This window comes from Malania oleifera, unplaced genomic scaffold (genome assembly GCF_029873635.1).
Source record: "Malania oleifera isolate guangnan ecotype guangnan unplaced genomic scaffold, ASM2987363v1 ctg298, whole genome shotgun sequence".
In the NCBI taxonomy this organism is placed as follows: Eukaryota; Viridiplantae; Streptophyta; class Magnoliopsida; order Santalales; family Ximeniaceae; genus Malania; species Malania oleifera.
In genome coordinates, this window is record NW_026651852.1 from 35,166 (window position 1) to 50,850 (window position 15,685).

At 41.4% G+C, this 15,685-nt stretch overlaps 1 non-coding gene across 1 annotated transcript; it reads left to right on the plus strand.

Annotated features, from left to right (window-relative positions):
- Positions 1-4,857: 4,857 nt before the first annotated feature.
- Positions 4,858-4,965, plus strand: LOC131147153 (small nucleolar RNA R71). The gene has a single exon (XR_009134633.1). It is a non-coding gene; the product is annotated as a small nucleolar RNA R71 (small nucleolar RNA).
- Positions 4,966-15,685: the final 10,720 nt, after the last annotated feature.

Sequence of the window (15,685 nt, forward strand, 5' to 3'; positions counted from 1 at the left end):
CTAAACCCTAAACCCAAACCCTAAATACTAAACACTAAACCCTAAAGGCTAAACCCTAAACCCCAAACCCTAAAACCCTAAATGCTAAACCCTAAATCGTAAATCCAAAACCCTAAACCCTAGACCCTAAACTTTAAACCCGAAACCCTAACCATAAAACCTAAACACTAAAATCTAAACCCAAAAACCCTAAACCCTAAACCCTAAACCCTAAACCCTAAGTACTAAACACTAAACCCTAAACCCTAAACCCTAAACCCTAACCCTAAACCATAAATCCTAAACCCTAAACCCTAAACCCTAGAACCTAAAAACCCTAAATCCTAAACCCAAAACCCTAACCCCAAACCCTAAACCCAAAACCTGAATCCCTAAACCCTATAACCCTAAACCCTAAACCCTAAACCCTAAACCCTAAACCCGAAACCCAAAACCCAATAACCCTAAACCCTAAACCCTAAACACTAAACCTTAAACCCGAAACCCAAAACCCAAAACCCCTAAATTGTAAATCCAAAACCCAAAACCCTTGACCCTAAACTTTAAACCCGAAACCCTAACCATAAAACCTAAACCATAAAATCTAAACCCCAAAACCCTAAACCCTAAAACCTAAACCCTAAACCCTAAACCCTAAGTACTAAACACTAAACCCTAAACCCTAAACCCTAAACCCTAACCCTAAACCCTAAATCCTAGACCCTAAAAACCCTAAATCTTAAACCCTAAACCCTAAACCCTAAACCCTAACCCCAAACCCTAAACCCAAAACCTGAATCCCTAAACCCTATAACCCTAAACCCTAAACCCTAAACCCGAAACCCAAAACCCAATAACCCTAAACCGTATAACCCTAAAGCCTAAACCCTAAACACTAAACCTTAAACCCGAAACCCAAAACCCAAAACCCCAAACCCTAAACCCTAATCCAAAACCCTAAACCCCAAAACCTAAACCGTAAACCCTAAACCCTAAAACCCCAATACTAAACAGTAAACCCTAAACCCCAAACCCTAAACCCTAAACACTAAACCCTAAACCCTAAATACTAAACCTTAAACCCTAAACCCTAAACCCGAAACCCTAATACCCCAAATCGTAAACGCTAAATCATAAACACTAAACCTTAAACCCTAAACCCTAAACCCTAACCATTAAACCCTAAGCCCTAGACCCTAAACACTAAACCTTAAACAAAAAGCTGAAAATCGAAAACCCTAAACCCTAAACCCAAAGTACGAAACACTAAACCCTAAAAGCCAAACCCTAAACCCCAAACCCTAAACGCTAAACGCTAAATCCTAAATCCAATACTCTAAACCCTGAACCCTAAATTTTAAACCTGAAACCGTAACCATAAAACCTAAACCCTAAAATCCAAACCCCAAAACCCTAAACCCTAAACCCTAAGTACTAAACACTAAACCCTAAACCCTAAACCCTAAACCCTAACCATAAACCCTAAACCCTAGACCCTAAAAACCCTAAATCCTAAACCCTGATTCCTAACCCCAAATCCTAAACCCAAAACCTGAATCCCTAAACCCTATAATCGTAAACCCTAAAGCCTAAACCCTAAACCCAAAATCCAAAACCCAATAACCATAAACCGTATAACCCTAAAGCCTAAACCCTAAACACTAAACCGTAAACCCGAAACCCAAAACCCAAACCCCCAAACCCTAAACCCTAAACCCTAAACCCTGATTCCTAACCCCAAATCCTAAACCCAAAACCTGAATCCCTAAACCCTATAACCGTAAACCCTAAACCGTAAACCCTAAACCCCAAACCCAAACCCAAAACCCCAAACCCTAAACCCTAATACCCCAAATCGTAAACCCTAAATCCTAAACACTAAACCCTAAACCCTAAACCCGAGACCCAAAACCCAAAACCCTAAACCCAAACCCAAAACTTGAAACCCTAGACCCTAAAAATTCTAAATCCTAAACCCTAAATACTAAACAGTTAACCCTAAACCCTAAACCCTAAACCATAAACCCTAAACCCTAACCCCTAAACCCTAAGCTCTAGACCCTAAACCTTAAACCTTAAACCCTAAACCCAAAACCCAAAATTCGAAACTGTAAACCCTGAACACAAAACATTAAACCCCAAACCCAAAACCCTATACCCTAAAACCTAAACCCTAAACCGTAAGCCCTAAACCGTAAACCATAGACCCTAAAAGCCCTAAACCCAAAATCGTAACCCCAAACCCTAAACCCAAAACCTAAATCCCTAAACCCAAAACCTGAATCCCTAAACCCTATAACACTAAACCCTGAACCCTAAACCCTAAACCCTAAACGCTGAACCTGAAACCCTAAACGCCAAACCCTAAACCCTAAACACTAAACCTTAAACCTGAAATCGAAAACCGAAAACCCCAAACCCTATACCATAATACCCAAAATTGTAAACCCTAAATCCTAAACACTAAACCCTAACCGTAAACCTGAGACCCTAAACCCTAAACCCTAAACCCAAAACACTAAACCCTAAACCCTAATCCAAAACCTTAAACCCTAATCCAAAACCCTAAACCCCAAAACCTAAACTATAAACCCTAAACCCTAAACCCTCAATACAAAACAGTAAACCCTAAACCTCAAACCCTAAACCCTAAACACTAAACCCTAAACCGTAAATACTAAACCCTAAACCCTAAACCCTAAACCCCAAACCCTAAACCCTAATACCGCAAATCGTAAACGCTAAATCCGAAACACTAAACCCTAAACCCTAAACCCAAACCGTTAAACCCTAAGCCCTAGACTCTAACCACCAAACCTTAAACCAGAAACCGACAATCGAAAACCCTAACCCCTAAACCCTAAATACTAAACACTAAACCCTAAACCCTAAACCCTAAAGGCTAAACCCTAAACCCCAAACCCTAAACGCTAGACCCTAAATCGTAAATCCAAAACCCTAAACCCTAAACCCTAAACTTTAAACCTGAAACCCTAAACCATAAAACCTAAACCCTAAAATCTAAACCCCAAAACCCTAAACCCTAAACCCTAAGTACTAAACACTAAACCCTAAACCCTAAACCCTAAACCCTAAACAGTAAACCCTAAACCCTAAACCCTAAACCCTAAACACTAAACCCTAAAGCCTCAATACTAAACCCTAAACCCAAAACCATAAACCCTAATACCCCAAATCGTAAACGCTAAATCCCAAACACTAAACCCTAAACCCTAAACCCTAAACCCTAACTGTTAAACCATAAGCCCTAGACCCTAAACACTAAACCTTAAACCAGAAATCGAAAAGCGAAAACCCTAAACCCTAAACCCTAAACCCTAAACCCAAAACCCCAAACCCTAAAACCCTAAACGCTAAACCCTAAATCCAAAATCCAAAACCCTAAACCCTAAACCCTAAACTTTAAACCCGAAACCCTAACCATAAAACCTAAACCCTAAACCCTAAACCCTAAACCCAAAGACTAAACACTCAACCCTAAACCTTAAACCCTAAGCCATAACCCTAAACCCTAAACACTAAACCCTAGACCCTAAAAACCCTAAATCCTAAACCCTAAACCCTAACCCCAAATCCTAAACCCAAAACCTGAATCCCTAAACCCTATAACCCTAAACCCTAAACCCTAAACCCAATAACCCTAAACCGTATAACCCTAAAGCCTAAACCCTAAACACTAAACCTTAAACCCAAAACCCAAAACCCCAAACCCTAAACCCTAATACCCCAAATCGTAAACCCTAAATCCTAAACACTAAACCCTAAACCCTAAACCCGAGACCCTAAACCCTAAACCCTAAACACAAAACCCTAAACCCAAACCCTAAACCCGAAACCCTAGACCCTAAAAACCCTAAATCCTAAACCCTAAATGTCAAACGCTGAGGGTATGGTACCATAGGTTGGTATTTCAGGACGGGGAACTTCCTTTCCACTTCGCAAAGTAATAACTGCTTTTGCTGACTCAAACGTATCCCTTGAAACATTGTGCACTAACTTTTGTGGTTGTCTATATACCTGGGGATTAGGCTGAGGCTGCGCAGGGAATTTTCCTTTTTCCAGGGTATTAAGCTGCTACTCATCTTGCTTACGGCATCTTTCGGTTCTCCATTGGTCGTAACTTGCATTTGCATGAATTGCTGGAGCATGGTTGCCACCTGCGCTACACTATCATCAGAAGCTTTCTTTACTGGAATGGGGACTAACGCTGGTTGGAATCCTGGTGGTGCGTAGCTCCGAGAAAACTGTTGCGGTTGATACTGCGGTTGAGGAGCTACGACTGGATTGTATGTCGGTTGCGGAGGCGGTGCATATGATTGAGGTGCCTGCTGATATCGTGAAGATGATGGACCAGGCTGATCATTTCTCCATTGGAGGTTTGGATGATTCCGCCACCCCGGGTTGTAAGTGTTTGAGAGCGGCTGATTCTGCGTCTTGTTAACCCAATTTGCCGATGATACCTGATCAGATCTGCTCTCTTGCAACACAGGTAAGAATTGACAATCCTGAGGTCTGTGGTCTGAAGTCTCACAAATCGTGCAAATCTCAGCTTTTGACTTTTCGGATTCCATGACTTCTAACTTTTTAGATAACGCAGCTACAAGGGCCTGTAAGGTAGTGTCCTCTTTAACCTCATATCTGGCCCTGCCACTGATTGCTCCGATAGGTTGGGCAGCTATCGACACCCGTTCAGGTCGTGCGTTCCACTACTGGGCACTCTCAGCGAGATAGTCTAAAAATGATAAGCCCTCGTATGGTTCCTTACGAAAGAACATCCCATTGCACGTAGACTCGACAAATTGTTTGCACACAGGGGTTAAAGCAGTAAAAAAATAATTCACTAACCTCCATGATTCGAAACCATGGTGCGGGCATATGTTCATCAAGTCCTTGAATCTCTCCCAACATGCCTGGAATGTCTCGCCATCTTTTTTCATGAACTGACTGATCTGCTTCTGCAAGTATTGAGTTCTCTGAAGAGGAAAAAATTTATGTAAGAACTCACGCTGCATTTCAGTCCAGCTAGTAATAGAGTTAGGGCGCAAAGAATTAAACTAGATTTTTGCCCTGTCTTTCATAGAAAAGGGAAACAAATGTAATTTAATGTATTCATCAGTACCAGCCCTATTAATGAAAGTGGTGCAAACCATCTTAAATTCTGTCAAGTGTTGGTATGGACTCTCAGAGTCCATCCCATGAAATTGGGGAATCACAGATAACATGTCATGCTTAAGAGTGAAATTCGGTGCATCTTGTGGCAACACAATGCATGAAGGTGTAGATGTGTGTGCAGACTGTAGAAAATCTTCAAGTGTACGTGGTGTATGTGCAGCCATAGCTTCTTCAAAATAATGGCCAAACAGATTATTTAGCTCAAATTCAGAATCACTCGTAGGACTAACAGGTGAAAAGTCAAACTCAGTGCTATGTGTATCCCTACTGGTGCTAGGTGAAAGTCTACACAATCGATTCGAATTATCTCGAACCCAGGGCATCAAACATCACAATCGCCAGCAGAAATCCACTAACATGGTAACAAACAAATTTTTTTTTAATTTTTCAATTTTTCATTTTTTTTTCATTTTTTTTCTATTTAATAAAAGAAAATCAAAAAAATAATTGGGAAAACACAAAATTCGAAATTAGAACTGGCAATTCCCAGGTAACGGCGCCAAAAACTTGACTCACTCGAAAAATGAGCAGCTCGTAAGCTATTCCAAGTATACGAATTCTGTCGTGTAATATTAAGCCCAAAGGCTAGATCGTCTCCTCAGGGAATGCGTTTTAATATCAGATTTTACGTTTACCCAATTGAAAACAAAAATGCACTGAACTTAGTTCAGATTCGGGGTTTTCAAAGTTGGTTGAAACTTATATAAAGCAAACACTCGAATTAAAATCCTAAAACTAACTTGCACTGAATTAAATAGCCAGAATAGAAACCCTAATCTACTCAAACAAAACCGAAACACGTGCTAATTAAAAATGACAACCTTGATCTTTAAATACGCAATTGCAAAACTCACATAAACATAGACACGAATAAAAACTCAAGCAGTTCAAACAGTAACTGAATGCAATAAAAACAAAAACTTTAATGAAACTGACCCTGAACTAAATGGAACTTTGATAAAAAAAAATAATTTTATATTTTGTATCTTTTTTTTTCTTCTTTTTTTTATTTTATTTTGGGACAAAACTAGACATCACCATATTAAACTACTAAATTGAAACATTAAACAAATCTAACACAAACTTAATTGAAAGAAAAGAAAGAAATAAATAAATAGCTGAATACTGCAATAGAAAAAAAAAACTAAATAAATATTTCAAGCAAAAATCCCTAAACAATAATCAAAGTAAGAAAAAAAAAAATCAAAACTTTAATAAATTGCAATACAAATTAACTCAGGACTCAATGACAATAATAATAACAATAAAAAGTGAAGAAGAAAACTGGAAGAGAAAGAGAAGAAGAGAGAGAGAGAGAGAGAGAGAGAGAGAGAGAGAGAGAGAGAAAAAACAAAACAGAGTAGTAGATTCTGTCAGGGCTGAGAGGCCTGCTGTGTTGCTAGTGTTGCAGTTGGAACAAGGAGGCTAGTGGTTCGGTTGACTGCTGCTGGAGTTGTGGCTTCGGCTTGGCAGTGATGAAGGCTGGTGCAAGAGTTGCTGTACTCGGGCTGCTGCTGGTCTGTTGTGGTGGCAGCAGGCTGCTGCAAGAGTTGCTGCAGGCTGGAGTGACCGAACTATATAATGGAGTTGCAGCAGGGATCTGTCGAGTGCTTGTGTGCTGTGCTGAAGGAGGACTGGAACAAAAGGCACGGAAGAGGATAGGGAAAGGCAGAGCTAAGGAAGAACAGGGGAAGAAGGAAAGGGAAATAGAGAAGGAACAAAGCAGAAAAAAAAAAAAAAAAAAACTAACTAAATAAGAAGAAGAAGAAGAAGAAGAAGAAGAAGAGGGAAGAGAGAAGAGGAGAGCCGCCCCCAAGAGTTGCGTTGGAGGAGTTTAAAAAGAAAAAAGGAGAAGCCCTACCTAGATAGCACTGACCCGACCCGGCCATGCATGGCCGGGTGTCACGGGCTAAGCTTGTTCAGGGCATTATGCTTGCCTATGACCGCTTATCTCGTGTGTTTGGGATGGGTTTCCATCATGTAAATACTAGTGTAGGGTTATTTTCTAGTATTTCTTTCATTGTAAGCCAAATAAGGCAGTATGACTCCTCGGTCACTTTGATATTTCCTAGTGCTAGAGTGAGAATGGCCTAGAAAGCTCTTTAGGGGAGGGTGAGTGTTCATCAATCATTGTAAAACTCACTAGCAATTGTCAACGTGCTTAGCCTACTTGCCTCCCTCGCTAAGTACAACATGTCAACGGAGGATTTGTTAATGAATTACGTTTGCTTCAATATTTACTACTTGGTTGCCACGGCTTTCCTGAATTGATTATTATTTCCGCTGCTATCTAATTGAATGTTAATGAAAGTGTTCCATGGATGAATGTTGGTAAACAAAAGGCTGGCTAGTTAAGCAAGAGTGCTTTAGCTAGCGCCGCACGGCCCTTCACAACGGTGTGAAAAAGGCGGACCGTGACATTTGGTATTAGAGCCCAAGTCGGTGACACTTGGTGAGAGCCCAAGGTTGAGTTGCTACGTGAATTCAATTGCCTTTCTTTGTTGGGTTTGGAAAGCTTTGGTAAGTGACCATGGCACCAAACAATGCTGAGAGGATCAGCGTGCTGGAAGCACAGGTTGAAGAGTCAACCAACACTATGGCCGCGGAGGTGGCCCAGATGAGAGAACTTGTTGATGAAGTGAGGGGATCACAAAAACATCAAGCAGGTTTGATAGGCGACATGTCAGAGGACTTTCGCCACACTGTGGAAACTTTGCAAACCTGGATGGCAGATCTGGATGCAAAGGTAAATGTGATGGTTCTTGCTATGGGGAACTCCAACACTTCGGGAGTCAGCAAGACCAAGGTGCCAGAACCCAGGACGTATGGGGGTGCCCGAGATGCCAAGGAGTTAGAGAACTTCTTGTTTGATGTGGAGTAGTACTTTCGCGTTGTGAGGATGGCCTCAGAACAGGCAAAGGTGGATACTGCGACCATGTATTTGGTTGGTGATGCCAAACTGTGATGGCGTACCAAGTACAGAGAAATTGAGAATGGAAACTGTGTGATTGATAGTTGGGCAGACTTGAGGAGAGAGCTCAAGGCCCAATTCTTTCCTGAAAATGTTGAGTATAATGCAAGGAGAAAACTGAGAGATCTCAAGCATACGGGGTCAATCAGTGACTATGTGAAACAATTTTCTGCTTTAATGTTGGATATTCGGGATATGTCGGAGAAGGACAAGTTGTTCTATTTTCTAGAGGGGATGAAACCGTGGGCAAGAACTGAACTTCATAGGCAAAGAGTTCAAGACTTGTCAACTGCACAAGCGGCTGCAGAGCGCTTGACAGACTACGCTGGTGATGAGACCGCTTCGTCCAAACGGTTTGGCAGAGAGGGAAACAGTGGAAAGTCTTTCAAGAATGGCAAACCCATGAGTGGGGGAGCCGACTCTAAATTATCAACCTCGCAGGAAGCTTCGTCGTCTCAAGGGTTCAACACACCCAATGGAAAGGGGAAGAGTAAAATTGAGTGTTTCTTGTGTCGAGATCCTCATAGAGTTTTTGAGTGCCCTCACAAAGCATCACTTAATGCCTTACAGGCTTCTATTGCAGAACAGGCAGTGGAAGACGATGGGGAAGAGGATGAAGCCCCGAGGGTGGGTTCAGTGCGGTTGGTGAACGCATTGGAAAAGCAGGCAAAAACACCGAAAGTTACACGAGCAAAAGGGTTAATGTTTGTGGACTTGAGGATAATGGGAAGAGTACTCGCGCTATGGTGGATACGGGAGCTACTCATAATTTTGTTTCGCAGTTGGAAGCAGGAAGACTCAACTTATCCTTAGAGAAGGATACAGGACGCGTGAAAGCAGTTAACTCTGTAGCCCAGCCTACTCTGGGAGTAGCCAAGCAAGTGGTTATAAAGCTTGGACAGTGGGAAGGTCATGCGAATTTCACAGCAGTGCCATTGGATGACTATCCAGTCATTTTAGGAATGGAGTTCCTAATGGGGACGAGGGCAGTGCTGATGCCTTCGGCTGGTTCCCTGTGTCAGATGGGAGATCACTCGTGCATGGTGCAAGTCGTTGCAACTAAAGGAGACGAAGGGAAGTCCCTTTCAGGGTGAGCAGACACGTCTAGCCACGGTGGTGGTAGACAAAGAAGTAGGCCAAGATCTGGAGCCTACGACCATCCAAGCGGTGTTGGATGAGGATAAGGAGGTGTTGCCTGATAAGCTGCCTCAAAATTTGCCTTCACGATGGACTGTGGAGCAAGAGATCAAGTTGTTATCAGGAGTGAAACCACCTGCTAAAAGGCCATGTTGGATTGCGCCTAGAGAGATAGTAGAGTTAGGGAAACAGCTTGATGAAGTGGAAGTGGGATGTGTTCGCCCTTCCAAAACACCGTTGGGAGCATCGGTGTCGTTTCAAAGGAAACATGAAGAGCATCTACGGAAGGTGTTCGACAGGCTGAAGGGAAACAGTCTGAATTTGAAGAAGGAGAATTTCTCTTTCGCTCGGCGGAGCAACAAATTCCTTGGTCAAGTCGTTGAACAAGGTCGTATCCGGAGGGATATGGAGAAGGTAAGGAGGATTCAAGAACGGAAGATCCCCACAACAGTGAAGGAGTTGCGTTCCTTTCTTGGCCTTACTAGTTACTGCAGGAAGTTCATTAAGGGGTATTCACGGAGAATGACTCCAATGACAGGACTACTGGGGAGGTATTATTGGCCGCACATGCGGGATGATGTGGTTGATTATACCAAAACTTGTCTCACTTGCCGACAAGACAAGGGGGAGCGGAAGAAGTATGGTACTTTCATGGCCGCACCAAAGTACTGTTCGGCAGAGGGGACGACACAATTATTCCTTGTGACTATTGTGAGATATTGGGGTGTTCCCCAAGTTATTATTTGTGACCAAGATTTAATGTTCACTGACAACTTCTTGATAGAGTTTTTCAGAATATTCAGGTCACACCTTGACATATCTTCGAGTTATCATCGACAGACAGACGAACAGATGAAGAGATTCAGAGAGCTACTAGATGAGTACTTGTGCCATTGTGTCAACGACAATCAGAAGAATGGCGTGCAACTACTTGATGTGGCTCCATTCTGTGGCAATGCCCAAAGGCGCTCAACAACCAAAAAGAGCCCTTTTGAGCTTGTTACAGGCCAGCTGCCGCTGTTACCTCACACAGTGGGTGAGCAGTACAGACGAAAGAGTCCCAGGGCGTACATCTTCACCAGCGAAGGGAGAAAGAATGCAGATTTTGCCCAAGCCTATCTGGAGAAAGCTTCTAAGCAGATGAAGAAGTAGGCAGATCAGGAGAGAAAACCTCAATTTCATGTCAATTGCCTCAAGCCATTCAACGCCAACACCAACAACCTGAGCAGAAGTCAGTCAAACAGCGCAGAGTTGAAGATAGTGCAACCTGACAGACATGATGTTAAAGAGATCCTTGCAGACAGAAAGTTCATATCCTCAAGGAAGAAGCGACAGAAGTTCCTAGTGGAGTGGAAATGCCTTAATGACAAAGAAATCAGCTGGATTTCAGTGGAAGATTTGAAGCCATTCGTGGACAAAGTTCAAGTGTACCTATCGCCAAAAGTCTACGAGGACGTCGACCGCATAAGTGGGGGAGAATGTCACGGGCTAAGCTTGTTCAGGGCATTATGCTTGCCTATGACCGCTTATCTCGTGTGTTTGGGATGGGTTTCTATCATGTAAATACTAGTGTAGGGTTATTTTCTAGTATTTCTTTCATTGTAATCCAAATAAGGCAGTATGACTCCTCGGTCACTTTGATGTTTCCTAGTGCTAGAGTGAGAATGGCCTAGAAAGCTCTTTAGGGGAGGGTGAGTGTTCATCAATCATTGTAAAACTCACTAGCAATTGTCAACGTGCTTAGCCTACTTGCCTCCCTCGCTAAGTACAACATGTCAACGGAGGATTTGTTAATGAATTACGTTTGCTTCAATATTTACTGCTTGGTTGCCACGGCTTTCCTGAATTGATTATTATTTCCGCTGCTATCTGATTGAATGTTAATGAAAGTGTTCCGTGGATGAATGTTGGTAAACAAAAGGCTGGCTAGTTAAGCAAGAGTGCTTTAGCTAGCGCCGTACGGCCCTTCACAACGGTGTGAAAAAGGCGGACCGTGACACCGGGTCACATCATATATTCATTCAAATATATTTTTTTATTTTCTCATTTTATTTGTTCTCTGTTCATCACAAATATGACTCTTTTGGAGCTTGTATCTCACAAAACTCAAAGCACGAAAGTTGTAGATGATCCTTTTTTCTTTCTGCAGAAATTTGAAATGTCTAGATCGGAGCTTGGACGGAAAAGTTATGCATGAAATACAAACAGGTGTCGGTTTTGGTTCCCGGGAATTTTCATGCGACAAAAAATTACCAAAACTTTATAAATAGTGCAATAAAATTCAAGAATGATGACTTTGGCACTTTATTAAAATATTGGATAATTTTAGACATTTAATTAAAAATATAAATCGTAAAGCTCGGGTAAAACGTCCAATTACGCAGTTTCGGTGCGTAATCACACCCCCCAACTAACGTTTTGCTAGTCTCTAGCAAATGACGTGAATGAATTTCAGGGCGGTGCCTACAACTACAAAATCCAATAATCATGAAATCAATGCACATGCAACAATATTATACCACTTCACATACAAGAACATAACTGAATTTCACACAAGCTCGTTCATATTCAATACGCATGACTTCAAAGCACGTCACTCATGCAAGTTTCATCGTTTATATGTGATTTGAGAGCAGTATACTTCACATGAAGTTAATCAATGGCACATTCAGAGTTAATGCAATCATATAAGTTCGAATATAAATAGGTAAACTCTCGAGGTGTGTGTGATGTGTGACTCAGTACACCTAGGACGCAAGTGGACACCTATAGAACGGTCGCTTTGACTCAGCCTAACTGGTATACCCTCAAGAACACTCAAAGAAAATGGGTTCACTCATCATATGCGAGGAGGAGATCAAACATCCCACATATTAAAAGGAACAACGCTAAGTATATGGAGTGGACTAGTCTGGAAAGGATCTAGCCTATCTATAAGGTGTCGGGTCCTTCACCCTGGCATCTTCTCACCTACTCGCCATATCCAACTAAGACCACCCCATATCAACTTACTCACAAACTTGTCGTGAATACATCTGAGGCATTAATCGGTTGAAGAATCTTCATACATGAAAAATATGTGTCGTCCTTGACTTTTGTGATATGTATTTAGGCCGGCATTGACATTTCATTTCATGTGCATGTGTATTGCTTTTTTTTTTTCTGCTCATTCTTTTTTTTCTGTCTTTTCTTGAGCAATAAGGACAATATTACACTTCTTTTGTAATCTTCATACCATCAATGGGAATTGAGCTCAAATAGGGGTCCATGAATTAAGTCTATCTCTAGGGGTGGCTTAGCTTTCACATCTTGAGTAGGCTACAAGACCTAGGTTTCTATCTCCCCACTAGGTGTCACCTCTAAGTTAGCAAATCAAAAAAAACAAAGACTAGTGTACAAAGGAATCATCCAGAAAAAGAGAATTGAGTTCTATGAACTCTGATTTGATATTAACACTCCAAAGGACGATAAATAGTTCAAGGATATCTCACAAGGTGTCATAGTCTCCACGGGTGCTCTCTCAGTGCTCACAAGAAACCCTAAGTGTAATGAATCACGTGAATGTGTTTATTCAGCCTCGTGAGATGCCGTGTAAATACAGGAAATTATATAGTCAAATTAACACGAATGTACTACCAATCGATTCTTCATGGAGTCATAAGATCATATGGAGAGAAATTATGCATGATTAACTCAAGTGTGTCATTCATAAGTTATATGCTAGTATGCGAAAGGTATACGCAATGTTAAGCATGGCATAGTGCAGTGTAATTCCTTCAGTACTCCTCCTTTATTTCTCTCTTTCTTTTTGATTTTTTTGTTTTTTTTTTTTGTTTTTTAATAATATGAAACTCGGTACGTGTACGTGCACAATGTCACATGCGAATGCTCACCCCCCCCAACTAAAGTGGAACATTGTCCTCAATGTGAAAGCGCAGGGGAAATAAAATTGTGCACGGTAAACAACTAATGGAAAAGTACTACTGACTAATGTAAAAAGAAAGAAAAGGGAAAAACACAACTAAAAGAAATAAGCAAAAAATAAAATAAAAATAAAAATAAAAAGAAAACAGTAACATTGAAAGGTCAGAGGACTCCCCTAGGGTCTTGCAAAAGCAAGACCTCTTTGTCGACATCGAATGGGGTCATGAAAGGCTTTAGGCGCTGTCCATTGATTGTGAAGCGGTTGCCATTCTTCTGATCTACAATCTCTACCGCACCATGAGAATGAACTTTTTCAACAATATACGGACCACCCCACCGGGATTTCAATTTCCCAGGAAACACATGCAGTCGGGAGTCATAGAGTAGCACTTGTTGAGAAGGGAAAAGTTGTTTTTCTTTGATGTTCCTATCATGTAGCAACTTCATCCGCTCCTTAGCCAAACGAGCATTATCATAAGTGTCCCTTCGAGATTCTTCAAGCTCACATACCTGCAATTTTCTTAAACCTGTGGCATCATCAAATGAAAGGTTAATCTGTTTGATAGCCCATAAAGCACGATGTTGAATTTCAACAGGTAAATGACATGCCTTACAGTATACTAACCTGTAGGGACACATCCCTAAGTTTGTCTTGAAAGCTGTTCGGTAGGCCCAAAGTGCATCAACAAGTTTTTCTGACCAGTCCTTACGATTAGGACGCACGGTTTTCTCAAGTATCGTTTTGATCTCTCTATTGGCCAATTCAGCTTGACCATTGGTTTGAGGGTGGTAAGGGGCAGAGACTTTGTGGGTTACACCATATTTTTGCATGAGTTTTTCAAAAGGTTTGTTACAGAAATGGGACCCTCCGTCACTAATGATTGCCTTGGGCATGCCAAAGCGTGCAAATAACTCTTTGAGAAAACGTATGACAACCTTGTGGTCATTGGTTCAACAAGGTATTGCCTCCACCCATTTAGAAATATAGTCCACAGCGACCAAAATGTAAGAATGCCCAAAAGAAATAAGGAAAGGTCCCATAAAATCAATACCCCAACAATCAAAAATCTCAAGAGTCAATATGGGGGACATAGGCATTTCATTCTTGGTAGTAATTTTTCCTAATTTTTGACAGGCCTTACATGCTTTACAAAAATTTTCAACATCTTTAAACATGGTAGGCCAGTAGAGTTCACTTTGTAATATTTTTGAAACAGTTTTCTTAGCAGCAAAGTGGCCTCCACATATCCCACCATGGTAAAAATGCATCACAGAATTAAATTCATCATATGGAACACATCTACGCACCAATTGGTCAGAACAATATTTGAACAAGTATGGATTATCAAAATAATAATGTCTTACCTCAGCTAAGAACTTACGCTTGTCCCGGGTGAGCCAATGGTCTGGCATCCGGTCTGTGACGAGATAATTCACAATGTCGGCGAACCATGGAGCGCGTGACACAGCAAAGAGACGTTCATCAGGAAAGTCATCATTCAAGGGAGGGGACACTAGTACCTCGGGTAGCTGCAACCGAGAAAGATGGTCAGCTACAACGTTTTCCACGCCCTTTTTATCGCGTATGGTGATATCGAATTCCTGGAGGAGTAGAATCCACCTGATCAATCTAGGCTTGGCGTCCTTCTTTGCTAATAAATATTTCAAAGCAGAGTGGTCAGTGAAAATAATGACAGGTGCCCTAATGACATAAGAGCGAAATTTTTCTAAAGCAAAAACAACAACTAGTAATTCCTTCTTAGTGGTAGTATAATTTCTTTGAGCATCGTTCAAGGTTCGACTGGCATTATAAATAACCGACGGCTTGTTATCAATTCGTTGACTTAGAACAGCACCAAGAGCGTAGTCGCTAGCATCAGTCATGATCTCAAATGGCAAGTCCCACCGAGGAGGTTGAATGATAGGCGCAATAGTCAAATGTCGCTTTAGTGTTTCAAAGGCCTGTTGACAATCATCAGTCCACAAAAATTCAGTTTCATTTTGCAACAAGGTACATAATGGTTTAGCAATACTACTGAAACCCTCAATAAAACGTCTATAGAAACTGGCATGGCCAAGGAAGGAGCGAATATCTGGAACTATCTTAGGGATAGGTAACTGAAAAATCAGCTCTACCTTGGCCCTGTCAACTTCTATACCATGCTCAGAAACCAAATGTCCAAGTACTAAACCACTACGTACCATAAATTGACATTTTTCCCAGTTTAGAAGTAAATTCTTTTCCTCACATCTTTTCAAAATCGCAATTAAATGTGTCAAACAATGATCAAAAGACTTACCGAACACAGAAAAGTCATCCATAAAAATTTCGCACATATCATCTAACATATCAAAGAAAATACTCATCATACAGCGTTGGAAAGTAGCAGGGGCATTACATAGACCGAATGGCATTCTGCGGAAAGCAAAGGTGCCAAACGGACAAGTGAAGGTGGTCTTCTCTTGGTCCAGATGTCAAAC